At 44.1% G+C, this 19,447-nt stretch overlaps 1 protein-coding gene across 4 annotated transcripts in view; it reads right to left on the bottom strand.

Moving 5' to 3' along the window:
* LOC126471625 (uncharacterized) overlaps nucleotides 1-11,694 on the bottom strand; it is a 142,062-nt gene extending 130,368 nt beyond the window's left edge. For all 4 annotated transcript variants that reach the window (XR_007586356.1, XR_007586357.1, XR_007586358.1 and 1 more), the window contains exons 1-2: nucleotides 11,576-11,694; nucleotides 7,183-7,215 (exon numbers count right to left, since the gene is read on the bottom strand). The gene's annotated coding sequence lies outside the window, so the exon portion shown is untranslated. The remainder of the gene's footprint in view (nucleotides 1-7,182; nucleotides 7,216-11,575) is intronic.
* Nucleotides 11,695-19,447: the final 7,753 nt, after the last annotated feature.

Here is a 19,447-nt window from a genome sequence, read left to right as displayed (position 1 = left end):
AGTAATACTAGAGACCTCAGCAGCTGTTTTCGCACTATCGACCCCATCAGGAAAGCAGGGTGTCACGACCTATCGGCCAATATGTTGAACCTTCTATTTCGTCGCCAACTTATCGGTTGAGTTAGCGTATCCTTGTGGTAGTTTTATCATGGCTCCTTTATAGGAATATTGTTTTGCAGTTTATTTCACTTTTGTGGTCCTTTTGGTCTTTTTCATCAATTAAAAATAGAGGGTGGCGCACGAAATGTGTTACCAATTGTTTCTTTCACGACGCACATTAGATATCCCGCTGGGATCTCTACAGCAGTACCAGCAGAGCTTGGAAAAACAAATGAGTTGCGAAATGATGTGTAATTCACGATGCTGCAGCTAGGAGACTAATAAGCAGCAATGGCTGACAATGGAAGACTGACGACACAGCAACGATCGACAATTGTGTTACTTTTTCATGAAACGAAAAGCCTTGTTGGACTCATTTAGACGGTGTGGTTAACAAACAAAATGTACGCTTTTCGGCCACTGAAAACCCACAAGTGCTTCATGAACGACAACATTATGCTCCGAGGATTACAGCGTGGGCAGCAATTTCCAGTCACGGACTTATTGGACCCTTTTTCTGTGAAGAAACTGTGAACAGCGAGCGTTATTTGAGCATGCTTCGCAATAGCTTCATTCCACAGCTTCTTGCTACTGCCTTGCCCTTCAACACGCAGTGGTTCATGCAAGATGGAGCAAGGCCACATACTGCAAACACTGTGTTGAGTTTTTACACGAGCATTTCGAGATGCGGATCATTTGACTCAGGTTTCCAGGTCGCTTCAATGACGGACAAAATTGGCCCCCAAATAGTCCAGACCTCTATCCATGTGACTTTTTTCTTTGGGGGTACCTAAAGGAAAAAATTTTCCAGAAACGTCCACGTGATTTAATGGAGCTCAGAAAACTTATTCTTCAAGCTTGCAGTGAAATTACGGAAGACATGTGCCGTAGGGTAATCACTAACTTCAGTGTTCGTTTCAAGGAAGTTAGGAAACGAAATGGTGGACATATTGAGCATGTGCTGAGTTAGAACAAATCTCCATGGACGGCTCTTCATTGCAGTATATGTTCCTTTCAGATTGTATTGACAATAAAGTTTTTTTTAAAAAACAAAATGGTAACACATTTCTTGCGCCACCCTGCAAGTAAATAAGTACTTGCATGGAACAACTGGAAAGGAATTTTTATTTTTTGTGTATAAAAGTGGCGGTACCATGTGGAATTAACTCTGATTTTGTTTTTCTTTTTTAAGAAGAGAGTTGTAACGATAAAAAAATAAAGCTGTAAAGCACGTGTATACAAGACGAGAAATTTCGGGATCGAGTCTCGACGAAACTGTGGATTTTTCAGTTTTGGAGGTAAAAAAAAAAGAGTGCCAGGAAATCGAGAAGTTGTGTGAGATCTATTCCTGATCAGAACATCGACTTTTCAATCTTCCTTTTAACCCACCATTCAATCTCAAAGATGTGGGGAATCGTCAGAAACAACACGTGGTTCGGATTCCACGTTAAACTGTTGATTCCGTTTCCCTGGCTGGATAACCGCGGTAGGCTAGGAACACACACGTCGCCGAAGTGGTAATATGCGATTTAAAAACGTAAAGATGAGAATGTGCTCGATATTTGGCCGCTGCGTTTACGCTGCAACATATTTATGGTTCAAATGGTTCAAATGGCTCTGAGCACTATGCGACTTGACTTCTGAGGTCTTCACTCGCCTAGAACTTAGAACTAATTAAACCTAACTAACCTAAGGACATCACGCACATCCATGCCCGAGGTAGGATTCGAACCTGCGACCGTAGTGGTCGCTCGACTCCAGACTGTAGCGCCTAGAACCGCAAGGCCACTCCGGCCGGCAACATATTTATGAGTAGACCATAAATACATACACTAGTACACAATCACAAGTGGAAAGCAACACTTCCAGCAGAAATTTCTGCATCCTACATTGTTGCCAGTTCGTTCAGCTAGCTGTTATGTGATTTCAATTCAGACATTACAAAATCAAGTGAAAAGCACGCATTGGGTAGCCAACACAGCTAGTGAATATCGATATAAATGAACAAGGAAATAAATGTATAACAGAGGTTGTAATCAACCTCCAGCGAATCAGAATTATCTTTCAGTGTGGGGCTTCCTTCATTACGACTCACTCATGAACCAATGCTCTGTGTAGGTTGGTGGTCTGTGAGAATCATTCTACCTACGTACACTTAAGGTCTGGGTTCGATTCACACATCGGGCATCCATTTTTAACAAACACAAACAGACCACCTTTACCTCTGGTAACCCAAGTTGAGCACTGAAGGGTTCCAAATCGACATTAAACAGGACGACTCCTCCCCCCCCCCCCTTCGCTACCTACTTTAGAAGAGTCAGTGTAGGTTGAACATGACAGAGGCGTAAGTCACGCCAGGTAGAAACTCTGTCACCAGTTTGTTTTTTTACACAACAGTGGTTTTTGTTAGTGAGGCAGTCATCATGTAAGTCACGGGGCACTTATTTCTTATTGTATTGGAACATGAGATGTTTAGAATAGTGGTGTGGTGCTGGACTGGGATTCGAACTGAAATGTCTCCTTTCGCCAGGGTTGACCCCTTTGAGATGATAAAGTTTCACCGTTTCATTGTTTTATCAAGATTCCGAAGTCCTGAATGTCTACACGAAAGATACATGTCTGTATTCTGAACCTGGTCTGCACAAAAGTTTCCATCATGTCATTTCAAATTGTAGCTAGCACACATAAAACTAGAGGTGGCAAATATTTATGATTTTTAACACCTCTCCATGTGTTTTCAACAATAACGATTGGTACCAGTTTCGACTCGCAGTCAGACATGAAACTCGTCCGAAAGAACGGAACATGTCCGAAAGCACAGACACCACGCATTCATATAACTGATTCGCCTTGATGGACAATGGATCCACCTTCTTCAGTGCCGATGCACAAGTACGTCCGACCTCCAGTGGGAATCTCAGAGCATCGAGCCAGGAGGAAATGAACAGGGACTGTGGATAGGTGGCGCTCGATGGGAGTGTGGGTCTGTGCTGGATCATATTAACCTCCGTGGGCGGTAAGGACTGTTAGTGGAGAACGCAACCACACATAAACAGTATTAGAAATTTTATTTTATTGCTATAACGGGTTCTGGACTACATTGCCCATTGTCAAATGGCTAACTTTTGTAATTGCAGTACTACGCTCATCAGCAGCAGGCCATTTGCTCTTGTAATTGATTTCTGTGGGCGGAGTTTCATCTTCCATTTGTCCTTACGTATTCTCAGGACGATGTGCAAAGTGTGAAGCGGAAAAAACACACAATATTAAACAGTCAACTGTGGCACGGTATCACTTCACAATATTCGTCATGCCACCTGGGACCTCAAACATATACTTTACACGAGTCATCCTTGCATTTGGATGCAATACTGCACTCGTCTCCGCAGTGAGTTATGAATTCTTTCGAAAACTCTAAGACCACCTCGTAAATCTTGACAATACTGTACAATTTGCTGTTCCAGTTCTTCGGTTGTATTAACGGCACTGCTGTACACTCCGCTTCTGAGATGACCACAGACACAAAAATCCAGAGGACTGAAATCCGGTGAGCCGGCCGGAGTGACCGTGCGGTTCTAGGCGCTACAGTCTGGAACCGCGAGACCGCTACGGTCGCAGATTCGAATCCTGCCTCGGGCATGGATGTGTGTGATGTCCTTAGGTTAGTTAGGTTTAAGTAGTTCTAAGTTCTAGGGGACTGATGACCTCAGCAGTTGAGTCCCATAGTGCTCAGAGCCATTTTTTTGAGATCCGGTGATCTTGGACACTAAGGTAAGGTCCCTATCGACCTATTCATCTAGGACCATACTGATACAATAGACGTCATCTCGTATTAACAGCAAAACATGCCAGTCTCCGTTCATACGTCTACCACATTCTCCATCCACGGAGCATAGGTTTTAAGACCTATGTGGATTTAATCGAAAAGTAGGGCAACAGATACTGAAGTCAACTGCAGCTCTTATACACAATCGTATTCATCTCGAAAACGTTTCTCTGGCAGATCCAAGTTCACTGAAATGTTTTTGCATCTTTATTCACTTTCAGTCGTGACACTTTTCGATGTTTACGTTGATGTGCAGAACGTAAGGATGAAAGCAACTGTCGCATGATGTGTCGCCACTAAGAAACATAGCTCGACGACACTTGGACCATTCATAGAAAGAACTGCTACAGCGGAGTGTAACTGACAGAAATATGCAATGAGAAGAAGTTAAAGGACACTATTATTCAAAAACAATAATTACGCCGAAGTCACCGCGAATTGTGAAGGTCTCCTGGACATGAAAAACGGCCAGACATGATTCTTAATAGGGTGTGCGACCATTACGCACTGCAATGCGTTCTCCACACCGTGCTCCTCCACTGGACACAAAGCTGGTAAGGAGTTCTTGTGGTAGGCATTCCGTTCCTCTACCAGCACAGTTGCAACTGCTGGATAGTCTTTGGTGCATATGGACGTGTTGCAATACAAATTCCCAACCCATCCCACACTTTCGCGATGCGATTTAAGTCGAACAGACAGACAGGGCCGAGCATTCGCCGAATATCGTTCGTTCCAAGAACTACCTCACCTGTGTCATTCGATGCAGTCGCGCATTCTCATGTACAACATTGATGTCAGGTCCGAATGTACCCCTGAAAAGACGCACGTGGGAAATGAGTACAGCGTCATAATAACTTTGACCAGTGAGTGCAACGCATCCAAAGATTTGGAGGTCAGTACGCCCAAGTAACATTATGCCTCCCTAGACCATAACACCTGGACCACCAAAACGATCCTGTTCGACAATTTTAGTGGGAGTATAACGTGTTCCCACCCTCGCCAAATAAGAGCGAGTCCAGAATCAGTGCTGAGACTGAATCATCTCTCATCCGAGAATAGTACGCTCTTCGTTGGTCCAGTCTCTATTCTTTTGGCATTATCGCAAACGGTGCCGCCGATGAGCGGGTGTCAATGGAACATAGCGTACAGGTCGTCCGGCGTAGAGACCGCCCTACGCAGTTGCCTAGCCACTGTGAAGCGTGAGACTGCTTGCCTTGCAGTTCCGTTAATTGTGGTTGCAACTGCACCCAGTGTTTGATGTGGGTCAGTTCTTGCATGTTGTATAATGTAGTGGCCATCTGTCGCTGTAGTTGATAGTGGTCTAGCACCACTACTCTCGCCTTCGGTTAGTAGTGCGTGTGATTCGGAACGCTCCGCTTATACGTGAAACAATGCTGTGACCAATAGCTTGTTGTAATCAAGACCACCACCACAGCGCACCGTAACTGCTCACTGATTCACACACACACACACACACACACACACACACACACATACACTCACACCTTTCACGTTCGTTCAACTGCCTCCTGTTGCAGGGCCAGCCCCATTTGGTGGTACAGTCACGCTGACCTCGTGTCGTTTTATTTTTATTCTATTTTATTTACACGTCAAGTTCCGTAGCATGAAACTGAGAAGCAAATCTCCAAGTCATGGAACGTGTCAGTACATGAAATTACAACATAACAGTAAGAACAGATAAAAATAGAATGTTTACGAACCTGAAAAAATCAATCCATAAGTTTAAGTAAACACAATCAACAATACAACAAGAATCAGCTTAATTTTTCAAGGAACTCCTCGACAGAATAGAAGGAGTGACCCATGAGGAAACTCTTCAGTTTCGATTTGAAAGCGCGTGGATTACTGCTAAGATTTTTGAATTCGAGTGGTAGCTTATTGAAAATGGATGCAGCAGTATAGTGCACACCTTCCTGCACAAACGCAGGTTTGACTCCTGCCGAATATTAACTGAGTTAAAGTTGAAACTTCCTGGCAGATTAAAAGTGTGTGCCGGACCGAGACTCGAACTCGGGACCTTTGCCTTCCGCGGGCGAGTGCTGTACCATCTGAGCTACCCAAGCACGGCTCACACCCCCTCCTCATAGCTTTACTTCTGCCTGTACCTCGCAAAGGACCCGAGTTCGAGTCTCGGCCCGGCACACACTTTTAATCAGCCAGGAAGTTTCATATCAGTACACACTCCGCTGCAGAGTGAAAAAATCTCATTCTGAGTGAAAGTTGCTTATTCTTGGGAATAAGCTAATATTGTTAGCAAGAAATGACAGTAAGGAATATATATATTGAGAGGCCAATACATATCCAGACTCGTGAACAAGGGTCGAGAAGAGGTACGTGGACTTACACCATTTATTACTCGAAGCGCTCGTTTCTGAGCCAAAAATATCCTCTAAGAATGGGAAGAGTTACCCCAGAATATGATACCATATGACATAAGCGAATGAAAATAATCAAAGTAGACTAATTTTCGTGTCGAACGACCACTCACTTCAGATACCGTTCGAATAGTAAAAATGGCAGCATTAAGTCTTTGAACAAGATCCTGAACGTGGTCTTTCCATGACAGTGTATTACCTATATGAACACCTAGAAATTTGAACTTTTCCTCCACACCCCATCATCTAACCACACTGAAACCCTCAACAGTTCCCATCACCCTCAGTTAACGTAGCAGCAAGGTCAAGTACAATGAAGAAGAATGTTGTGACACACGGTTAAGTGAAAACTTATCAAATAATGTTGAGAATAGAAGAGCTGACACAAGAACCAATGGACATAATTAAAATATAGGTGTCATAAGAGTAAGTGGTCAATCTATATTAAGGCAACTTTAAACTATTACTTTAGTGCGGACAATACTATATCATGACAGTCTGCTGCCAGAAGTTGGACCGCGTGAGCAGAGGGAAGCGGTGTGGGGAAAAAAACCCCGCCTCCCACTCGCAGGGCAACCTGCCTGCAGGCGTGTTCTGTGAGAGCAGAACAGACACCCAAAGTAGAGGAGAGTACGCCAAACATTTGGTAATAGCGACCACGCAATTGCTTGTTGAAGCTGGCAGCGTGGTAAACGAGATAGTTCACGCCTGGTCTCTACAGTTATCTTATGCAGCCATAGTTCAAAACAAAGCCCTCCACCCTCTCTCACCACCACTTAAGGCTAGCATGTTAATGTGTGTGAATTATATGAAAGTCTACATATCTCAAACCAAAACATTCATAGTTAAATAAATACTTACATCACTGATGTCTCTGTACACCACTAAAGATGGCTGAAACATTTAGAAAAAAAAAATTTGTTAAAAACAATAGCAAAAATTCCGTTCCAATAGATAAGTAATAGTTTATTCTTATCTACAAGGTAGACAACATTTGCCCTTACGAAGCTCATGAATGCAGAGACACATTTATTACAGGTTTAGAATCCATAATGTTTACCAAATGATAGTCAAGCGCCAAGACATGTACCGATGACCAGCAGTACCTATGTTGTACTCCTAGATATAGGAAAGCAGTCCCACACCACCTTCAGTCTGCTCTTTCTGCAACGACAGGTAAGGTAATATCGAGACCCGTACACAGAGCCGACGGACTGAGGTGGCGCAATGCTTAGCACACTGGACTCCCATTAAGGACGATGACAGTTCATATACCTATTCAGCCAACCAGACTTTGTTTTCTGTGATTTCTGTAAATTACTTCTGGCAAATGCTGGGATAGTTCCTTTGAATAGGGCATTTTCTTCCTCATCCTTTCGTAGTCTGAGCTCGTGCTCCATTTTTAATGACCACGCAGCCGACAGGGTGTTAAGCAATTATCTTCCGTTTTTGCACAGAATGCTTAGTGGAGGAGGTCGAGCTGCCGGGCCATAGCGTATGTAATCGTACTTTACTGGCCGAGCACACGCGGGCAGGGGTGGTCAGTTGACTGGTGTATGCACAGAATGCGTGTAGCAGGCCACCTGGAAAGTAGCCTAAATTAACTGCACCTGCCCGACTGCGAACTGACGGGGGTCCGGAGTCGTTTGTTATCTTTGGGGCAATGGTGGAACAGTCTAGTCTATGGGATCTAATAATTAACGAGGATGTTCAGCTGGATATGGCATAGCTGAAGAAATCTGTAGATTCTCTTTCTCGCTGAATTGAGTCCATTACTAAGGCTAGAGGCAATGTTACAGGACATTAGTGTTAATGTTAATTTTTTTGTATGGTGCCCTTATTTTCGCATAAAAACCAGTTCAGGTCCTAACCTATGTCTTAATTCGTTACCTGAAAGGTGTTACCGCAATAAATAACTGCAATCACACCAGATGTGTTATGGTACGTCAAATTATGGTGTTTGTTCCTTATTGTGGGATATTATTTAATCCCAATATAGTTACATTCACCGGTTTGCTGTGCGTGTCGGTAGAGAGGCGGATTACCCAATCTACTACGACAGATGGACAGGACACCTGGACCCAGAGAGTCCCAAAGTTTCTGTCAGTAGGAAACTTCATCTTTGAACTGTTGAAGATTGTGGGAACTTAACCTTAAAATAGACTGCAAGACGCGTAACTTCAAGCAAAAATAATTAAAAGATAATTAACTGATAATTAATACAAAATCAAGCGAACCATACTGGAATATTTACTCGTACTGACGTTTCATATTTCCAATATTATTTAGTTAAAAAATATATTTCGGTAGCAGACAGATTAATAAGATCAACTTAACGAATTTCGGCTGATATTCCTGATCTCTGACGGAAATGCACCCTGCGCAGGCAAGCAAGTAACTGTTAGGAGCGATCATTTAACAGCCTAACTTGGCTGTCGATGTGAGCATGTAAAACGTTATCAAACGAACAAGCTACAGTTTTGTAATTGAAAGCTGTATAATTGCTAGAATTGTCTTGGGCAATGTTTAATTTGAGGTTGAATGACTCTCAAGAAAAGTCAGTGATGTTTGGTACAATGGCTCCTCTGCACGATATTTTGATTGGACATTGCGATCGTTACGAGTACATTCGCTTATGTGCGAGGGTTGGAACTTAAATAGTGGCAACTATTTATTCACAACCGATACAAAAGAGTTACATGTTTGCACCTGTTACTTTCCTTCAAAGTAGTCACCAGCGTTGTGTAGAACCCGTTGCCAGCCATGTAGAAGGCGTAGCATACCGTTAGCTGAGCCTGTTCTGTTGATGGTGCGAATGGAGCGCTCTACTGCCTGTCGAATCTCTGGAACAGTTCTGAAGCGAATGCCACGAAGTGGTTCCTTCATCTTCGGAATCAAATCAAAGCCACAAGGACTTAAGTCCGGGGAGTATGTGGATGCTACAGTACTTCCCAGTCTCATCGACCGAACAGAGCAGCCACAGCTTGCGCTGTATGCGCCCGGGCAATGTGGTGCTTTTGGATGGGAGGGTTGCGCAGAAAGTGTCGCCGCTTCTTTCGCAAAGCTGGTCGCAGGTGATGCTCCAAAAACGAACGGTTATACTGTGCATGGACGGTCTGCCGTGAAGCAACGTAATGCGTTAGGATAACACCATGACAGTCGTACACGAGAATCAACATAATTTTAGACTGCTCCATTAGCACCATCAACAAAAAAGGCTCTGCTAACGGTATACTACGCCTTCCACATCACTGGCAACGGGCTCTACACAACGCTCGTGACTACTTTGAAATACAGTAACAGGTACAAACATTTAACTCTTTTGTATCAGTTGTGAATAAATGGTTTCCACTATTTAAGTTCCAACCCTCGTATTTTCGCTGGCCCGCACAAGGCATTTTTTACTATAAGTACAGACCAAAGAGTTTCCGTTTGAGAATATTACTGCAGCGTGTATGTAACGTAGCGTGACTCGTATGCGGGTATATAAACACCGACATCTAGTCAAGGGGTTAGTGTGGCATTCGTATCTTCCCAACAAGGGCAGGGTAAATGTGCAAAGGTGGACTATGGCGATGTTATTACCAAATGTGTTCGAACAGGACCAAAGTGCTGTTATTCTTTTCTTGGCTGCCGAAGGACAAACAGCGCTATACGCCCATGGTAGAATGAAGGATGTATATTAGGCAGTAGGTCTTTCAAAAAACACCGGTGAACGAGGTGCCAAGTTCAGTGAGGTTCGAGATTCGACACAAAACGTTGGTCGATCTGGCAGTCCAGCCTCAACTGGGAGACTGAAGTGGGAGACACTCGAGCACCCACCCTATAGTCCTGATCCCTGCCGATGCGAATATCATACCTTCGATCGCTTAAAAAGGACCTTGAAGGGCAAGGATGCGCAGAAGGCAGTTACAGACTTCTTCACGCAGCGGGCCACAGTGTCTTAACAAACGGGTATCTTCAACGTGGTGCGTCGGTGGGATGAATGCCTCAGTGCTCGTGGCGATTTTGTCTGATTGTCGTACCAATTTTGGACTGCACGGCCTTTGAACGTAAACTTTCTGATAACCCGTTACATAACGACTGATATAAGTGTTCCTTATTTGGACGAATAAATACGGCTGTAACCTTTTTATGAAATGAAAGATTTCGAACGTTATTATAGTGACATTAGTAGCGATATCAGTTACCACGTTCACTGTAGAAAATAGCTACGTTACAAGCCGTGAGTTATGGAGTAGAATTCCTATGGGGATAACGAGACGTCTTTAGAAGGCATGAGGTAAACATACGTCTCCTCAATCAGCGAACCACTGAGTGTAGACTGTTAGAATTTACTTTCGCAATTTATGCAGCATAGCCTTCGATATGTAACTGTACATGAGAGTCAACTTATGGTGCCAGCATATTTAGATACAGGAATGTATTGCAATAGGAAAAGTCTACATTCTTTTTGGCACAGCCCAAGAAATCGCTGTAACATCACTAGTATCTCATTACACATCCCAATACCACCTTTTTAATTCATTAAAAGTCATTTGCAAGTTGTAACTGTTCTCAAAACAAACTCCAAGGAGCGACTGGCTGTGGGTTGGCAGTGCACTACCTACAGAAGGAATAGAAAATAAATAACTAACGAAAAAGTCACGTAACACTTAACATGCCCTAGTTTACAACGTTGCTTGAAAAGTGATTTTCCTGTGAAATAATGTCAGAAGCTTTTTCGAATGAAGTCATTCCGCTTTAAGTTGTTAAAATATTATTTACTGCAACTACAATTTCGACACATACTCATAGTCACTCATTGTGGGGTACTGAGATCCGTTCAGTAACATAAAGTTGTGACATACTAGAATATGGTGCAGGAAGTCACTGGATGTGGCCCCCTACAAGGGTTCAGGATGGTCGAGCAGAGAGGTGGTGGCGAAGAACTGTGCCACACACATGAAGTCAATAAGACAGCATTAAATTATTGATAAGTGTTTTAAAGTGATTTAATCTCCTCCTCAGCGTGGCTTGTTAGCAGCCGTGCACGTCCACATCCCAGGGATGTGCTCAGCGGCACGTCAGCACCCATCGTGGAATCAGTGGTCCTAGCCCCTAGTGCTGCCTGTGGTCAGTTCTACGGCGTCGTGCAACGTTGACAGTTGGCTGGCGTGCCCCCATACCTTATCATGACTGTGGGTGGCCGCCAAAGCCTCAGCACTCTTGTTAATTTAGTTCTACTTAGGTTAGCCCCCAGAAATCTGCATACCTGTGATGATGGATGTCGTCATGGCGAGAAGGCGCAAGTCCCTCATCTTAAGTCAGCCTGTCAGACTGGCAGGAATGTCAGCTCGCAGAGTTGCAGTTGCCCACACTGCAGGATGGTTATGGCCTCGTATCAGTAGACTCCCAAACTGGTAGCAGCTGGCAATGCTTCATCATATGTCAATAGGTCATCCAGAAACTAATGGAACTGGCCTTCTGTCGGTATCAGTGATGCAGACGGAATGGCTAGACTCTGACCCTCAGAAGAAGGAAAGTAGTGGTTCGTTTAGTAGTCAATGACGTGATACCCCCTGCGGGTGATTCAATGCGCTCCGATTTTTTGAACCTGTCAGCATTCTCTGCTGGACTAACGTTTTGTTTCTGAGCATCAGAGATGTCTTTTGTGCAAGATTTGCAGCCTGAGAGGCATTCTTGTGTAGTATTTACGGTAGCTACTTCAAGCTGCCACATTCACAAAATATCATTACCCTTCCTTTGCAATAATGTCTTGGTACTGAGTCAGGTGTTAATGACGCTCTCTCACACACACTCTGTGGTGATGTGCTCCCTGCTTGTTTGTGTTCCGGTCACCCCAAGTGTTTATGTTCGTTAGGCACCCACTGCGTACCAGGCAGGTGTGCTACCCATGGATGTCGTTCCAGGCCACTCGAAAATTTTATTCTTCTTTCCAGTACTGTATCTCTGTACAAGAATAGTTTCCAGCAGTGTAAATACAAATACATGTGGTGGAATAAATCCATCTGCTGTTACATATACCATTCGAGTTCTCATGAAAAAGCTGATAAAATAACAGCAGACAGCAGACATTATAGTGAAAACAACATCCACTACAAACACTAAAGTGAAAATCTCGAATAGCAGGAGTGATGGATGCATCAAAATCCATCCACCATGCCTGCTACGAAATTTTGACGTTATTAGTGTTTGTAGTGGATGTTGTTTTTACTATCATGTCAGAAGCATGTCATTATTTTATCAGCTTCTTAAGGAGTGCTCACATGGTGTATGGAACAGTGGATAGATTTATACCACCACATGTATTTGGCTTTACACAGCTGGGAATTATGTTCCAACATGTCACAGTTTTATGTTGTTGAGTAGTTCCCAATGTTCCACACTGCTTGACATTTGATCATGTGTTCCCAAGTAGCAATAGGACTGACACTCATAAAAGAAAAACATGTTTACTTTCTTATACATAGTCATTATTATTATTATTATTATCATTATTATTATTATTTTTATTATTCTTGATTGTTATAATTATTTTTTGATTGTTATAATTATCATTGTACTACTTTTATAATCTCTATTTTTTTTCTTTAACATTAATATTGTATAACATGTTATATGTCCTAATTTTCTGTAGACACTGAAATTTTTTGAATCTGAGTATGCCTGGTTAGGTGTAAGAGAGGGCCTGAAGGCCCTAATCTTGCCAGGTAAAATAAATGCATAAATAAATAAATAAATAAATAAATTGCCGTCGCAATAAATAATATTTTAAAAGCCTAAAACGGAACGACTTAACTCAAGTACACTCCTGGAAATGGAAAAAAGAACACATTGACACCGGTGTGTCAGACCCACCATACTTGCTCCGGACACTGCGAGAGGGCTGTACAAGCAATGATCACACGCACGGCACAGCGGACACACCAGGAACCGCGGTGTTGGCCGTCGAATGGCGCTAGCTGCGCAGCATTTGTGCACCGCCGCCGTCAGTGTCAGCCAGTTTGCCGTGGCATACGGAGCTCCATCGCAGTCTTTAACACTGGTAGCATGCCGCGACAGCGTGGACGTGAACCGTATGTGCAGTTGACGGACTTTGAGCGAGGGCGTATAGTGGGCATGCGGGAGGCCGGGTGGACGTACCGCCGAATTGCTCAACACGTGGGGCGTGAGGTCTCCACAGTACATCGATGTTGTCGCCAGTGGTCGGCGGAAGGTGCACGTGCCTGTCGACCTGGGACCGGACCGCAGCGACTCACGGATGCACGCCAAGACCGTAGGATCCTACGCAGTGCCGTAGGGGACCGCACCGCCACTTCCCAGCAAATTAGGGACACTGTTGCTCCTGGGGTATCGGCGAGGACCATTCGCAACCGTCTCCATGAAGCTGGGCTACGGTCCCGCACACCGTTAGGCCGTCTTCCGCTCACGCCCCAACATCGTGCAGCCCGCCTCCAGTGGTGTCGCGACAGGCGCGAATGGAGGGACGAATGGAGACGTGTCGTCTTCAGCGATGAGAGTCGCTTCTGCCTTGGTGCCAATGATGGTCGTATGCGTGTTTGGCGCCGTGCAGGTGAGCGCCACAATCAGGACTGCATACGACCGAGGCACACAGGGCCAACACCCGGCATCATGGTGTGGGGAGCGATCTCCTACACTGGTGATCGTCGAGGGGACACTGAATAGTGCACGGTACATCCAAACCGTCATCGAACCCATCGTTCTACCATTCCTAGACCGGCAAGGGAACTTGCTGTTCCAACAGGACAATGCACGTCCGCATGTATCCCGTGCCACCCAACGTGCTCTAGAAGGTGTAAGTCAGCTACCCTGGCCAGCAAGATCTCCGGATCTGTCCCCCATTGAGCATGTTTGGGACTGGATGAAGCGTCGTCTCACGTGGTCTGCACGTCAAGCACGAACGCTGGACCAACTGAGGCGCCAGGTGGAAATGGCATGGCAAGCCGTTCCACAGGACTACATCCAGCATCTCTACGATCGTCTCCAAGGGAGAATAGCAGCCTGCATTGCTGCGAAAGGTGGATATACACTGTACTAGTGCCGACATTGTGCATGCTCTGTTGCCTGTGTCTATGTGCCTGTGGTTCTGTCAGTGTGATCATGTGATGTATCTGACCCCAGGAATGTGTCAATAAAGTTTCCCCTTCCTGGGACAATGAATTCACGGTGTTCTTATTTCAATTTCCAGGAGTGTATTTCACTGAGGCTGTGGACCTAGCCCTCTTCAAAATATCAGAAGCATTTTCACCTTCTTTTTCGTTGTTTGCTTTACAACCAAGACCTGTGATATCCTTGACACGATTCCTTTGAGGAATTGGTTAAGAACGTAACTCCTGCTGCTGCAGTGGTAACCTTTAGGTCGCACTCTTCACACACTTCAGAGACAGATGAGCAGGACGTACAGTTCTTAATGGTTATTTGTTCTGAAGTGCCCCTGGGAACTATTAACGAATGCAATCCGAATTATCTTTATGTCCTATAGCACTTTTTAAATTTTCTGGCCGGCCGGAGTGGTCGAGCGGTTCTAAGCGCTTCAGTCTGGAACCGCGCGACCGCTACGGTCGCAGGTTCGAATCCTGCCTTGGATATGGATGTGTGTGATGTTCTAACGTTAGTTAGGTTTAAGTAGTTCTAAGTTCTAGGGGACTGATGACCTCAGATGTTAAGTCCCATAGTGCTCAGAGCCATTTGAACTACTTGAAATTTTCCTGCAGACAGGAATACGAACGACTGTAAAGGAATACGAACGACTGTTAAGTACATTCTCGTCTCCATATTGACTGTAAAGTATATTCTCGTCTCCATACTGAGTGTAAAGTACATTCTCGTCTCCATACTGTAGTTGTTTCCACCAAAACTACATTCTATGCTTTGCAGCTTCGGACGCACTAGCATCATATGATGATGGATGAACAATTTGAAGTTAAATATGTGACTTAAAAACAGATTAGCTAATCCCTGCAACTACTTGCATTTCTTGGAATAAACTGCAAAGTTCGTGTTACATAACAGAGCACAGTTTCCATTTGTGTTGAATCCGTAGCCAGAAGTTGTATTTTAAACTATACACTTGAATATTATTCTAATGTAAATCTACACAGCAAGGTATTCTCAATGCACCAGTATGGCGTACATGAGCGAAACGACACTAACTGCAAACTAGTCTCAACTATTTCTAAATTACTTTCTTATTCTAAGTAAATCTTGAAATAAAATATACATTGACTGACAAAAAAGTGAAGCACCCTGAAGAGAAGGAGGAAACGAAATGAAATTTCACGCGTTGAAAGGATATGTCAGATTATTTCAGTAATTACGAACTCGAGTTTGCAAAGAACTTGGCGCATGAGCCCACTTATCAGTACGTCGTTGTAGCTGCATTGTGGCCTCGATACATGAAGTGCTTCGACTGGGAGGGGTGTCATAAAGCCACTGTACCCTCTCCTGTGGCAAGCTCGTCCAAAACTATTGCAACTGGTCATTGATATCGTGGATACTAAAACTGTGACGAAGTTGACGTCCGAGCTAGTCCCACACATGTTCCGTCGGGGACAGATCTGGGGATATTACTGGCTACGGAAGTACGTCAACATCACCCGTGTCGCCTCCATATTCACCGACAATGGTGATTCGGGGTAGTGCAGATACCAAATTCGTTGCTGAACATAATGTGACGCCATATTCATTAGCAGTTCATGCTTCACGATCACGCTACCACACTAAACGCAGCTACTTACGGAGTATTACGCATGAAAAGGTAAATGTCTAGTCCAGCTGCTGCTAGTCTCCGATCAACGGTGCGAGATAGCACAGAATGTTGCAGGGACTCCATTACTTGTTCTCGGATGGCATGTATACTCGTATAAGTAAAGGGCTTACGATATGCTTGGCACACATACTCAGTCCTCCTTTGTGGCGGCCAGACGTGATCAAAAGGAAACCTTACGACGTGTAAACCGGCCCTCACGTTGCCACGCCGTCCAGCACTGGGCTACTGTCGCATCCGAATGCCCCTCAAATCTGGGCCGTGCACGATTCGACCAGCCTACCAAATGAGGCCCCTTTCAAACCCTGCCACGTGCTGATAACATCGTCTCACGTGAATACGCAGCATCTCCGTGTCCTTCACAGTGATCATTCAATATCGGACGGTGTTCACACCCCTTATATACCCCACCAAGCATGGTAACAACGCTAAACTCAAAAAACACTAATACACTCCGGTGACCTTTGTACCTATCACAGAGAATTGCAACTCTAATGATTTACGTACCCGCGCGATGGCGTGTACGTGTACGTATTTACGTTGACATCCGATCACGTCTTCTGGGCGCTTCACTTTTTTTTTGTCAGGCCGTGTATCTTGCAACTTACTTTTTGTCGTAACATTCCTGGATGTTGCAGCGCCCTGGAAGCTGCGGAACTCTGTTGAATAAAAAGAATAGTTAAGTTTTCTGGCATATTTTTGAGTAATAGATGGATATATTGACAGAGACATTGTTCCGAGAGAAACAGAAATTGTAAACGAATTGAAACTGATTATCTGCTTGAGGCACAGCTGCGAAATTACAGAGTTGGTGACGATGGCTGGCTTCGGCAGTTGCAGCCGATCATCAGCTGTCGACTGCCTTGCTCAAATGCCGAACATCACAACCACCGCACTGAATCACCACTGTAGTCAACGAATAGTGTTCTGTAGTTTGGGTCTAACGACACAATCAGGTCATTATTATCTGTATAGTTTCGCCACACTGATTGGAATATATAATCAGTTTTAACAAATATTATTTGATACGTGTGTTGGCGCGTATTGGAGCTAATAAAGCACAACTTGTTTATGAAAATATCTAGTTATTGGAGACTTGGCTACGTTCTTTAGTTGCACGAGTTACTGCCGATACAGCTTATAACGACTGTTTGAAACATATTTTAGGAGACTTTTAATATTAGTAGCAAAATATAAGTGTATTAATTTAAATAGCCACAAAGAAAAACACAAAAATACATAGTTAACTGAAGTAAGGTAGCAGTACTAGAATTTCGGACATAAAGTAAACTGGGGTGTAAATATAAGTTGCAAAGTTGTTGAGGAAGTGCTACGCAGAAGCTGAAAATCCCTTGACTACAAGCAGCATAACTTTATGAGGGAGTGCTGTAGGTCGTGCAAATTGTATTACATTCTGCATATGAAACTAGCCGCGATCGCTGTTACGAGATGAATTCGCATTTTGTGAGTGTGGACTGCAGTCAACTGTTTGTAACAAATGAAAATTTGTTCAGGGTCCGGACTCGAACCCAAATTTGGCGCTTATTGCGGCGAGCGGTCCCCTTAAGCAAGTTTGCATTTTTTTGTTATCACCTTAACTATTTTTCGTGCGACAGGGAGGCAGGTTAATAAAAAAATCTTTATTCCTACAACTGCGCCCTTCTAGGAGGTAAAAAAAAGTATTGAAACAGCAAAAGCAAAATTAAAACATAAGCACAACGTGAAGTCCGCTGTTTCGGCTGAACCAACATTAGACACTACAACCGCGGTTACTAGCGACAAAACGTCCGAGGACCCATCTAACCGGACAGTAGGGGCGGGCACGTATTCGTAAAGATAGTGTCCATATGTTTCTGTGACTTGTTGCGGTCCATAAAAGTGGCCCCAACTGCGGAGAGAGTCCAAGAAGATACTACTCAGATAATTAGCATAGTACTGGCGGTAACGCGGTTGACGTCGGAGACAAGTGAATCGTTCCACAAGGAAGGTCCAAAAATCGAGAAAGTGCGTCTCACCATCCAGGTAAAGATACAATATGGTAATATCCTTGAGCCATGTAACTGCATGCATGTGGATAAAATATCAATCTGGGAAGAGAAGGGAAGTCAGAGTCACTGCAGTTGGAGTCACGCGCTGAATGAGGGCCCACATCAGTCTCGTCATCCTCCACGGAAAACTCACGTTCCAGAATCTGTTCATCCGTATCAGGCAGATGGCAGTGGAGACATAACGGAGAGTCTACCATACGTGTAGAATGGAGTCTCTGGCGATTCATATATCTGTGGTTGACCAAATACCAGGCTGCTCTGGCGTCCGTTTCGAGGAGAGCACCGTACACCGGACGCCACACCACTGGATAAGTAATCGAGAGAAGACGGCTTGCCGTCGGATTCTGCGGATGGTCTCACATCAGCCGGCAATAAACGTTACCGGCCCTCTGCAGTCGCTCACTCGGCGGAGGGCCTTGACGTAACTGAAATTCACAAAAAACTCCTTATAGTTTCGGGTTAAATACGCGCCACTGCAGTCGGTGGTTCGTGAAAAGCGGGTGCCAGTTCTTCGATCAACCACTTCGGCTATCCGAGCGCTCCAACAAGACCGACCCACACTTCCCCATGTTTTTTAAAGAACACACCTCCATTTGACTGTATTGTTGTTTATTTAATTACGACACACGTTTCGGCCTTTTATGCTATTTTCAGGTGATGCAGTTTATGTCAGTACCATATACTGCAGGACACCAAGCTCAAAATTGATCATAAATTAAGAAAAATGTTTTCTCCTAACTAAATTCCAGATGGAAGATCACCATCTTGTAAAAAGATCAGTAAATAATAGCAAGTAATAGTAATTTTTACTGATCATTTTACAAGATGATGATCTTACATCTGGCATTTCGTGGGGTGCCAATTTTTTTCTTAATTTGAGTTAAAATGAATTGTCGAGATCGCAATAATATTTTTTTACTAACCCGTTTCAGCTTATATACAGGCCATCTTCAGAATTTTTTAGCCTCCTATGGTTGGTGCTGGTGGCTCTTCGGATTTCTCTGATACCACTGTTGTTGTTGTTGTGGTCTTCAGTCCTGAGACTGGTTTGATGTAGCTCTCCATGCTACTCTGTCCTGTGCAAGCTTCTTCATCTCCCAGTACCTACTGCAACCTACATCCTTCTGAATCTGCTTAGTGTATTCATCTCTTGGTCTCCCTCTACGATTTTTACCCTCCACGCTGCCCTCCAATACTAAATTGGTGATCCCTTGATGCCTCAGAACATGTCCTACCAACCGATCCCTTCTTCTAGTCAAGTTGTGCCACAAACTTCTCTTCTCCCCAA

The sequence above is a fragment of the Schistocerca serialis genome, chromosome 3 (genome assembly GCF_023864345.2).
Source record: "Schistocerca serialis cubense isolate TAMUIC-IGC-003099 chromosome 3, iqSchSeri2.2, whole genome shotgun sequence".
Lineage (NCBI taxonomy): Eukaryota > Metazoa > Arthropoda > Insecta > Orthoptera > Acrididae > Schistocerca > Schistocerca serialis.
The sequence above is the reverse complement of the archived record's forward strand: the minus strand, read 5'-3'. Positions and strand labels throughout refer to the sequence as shown.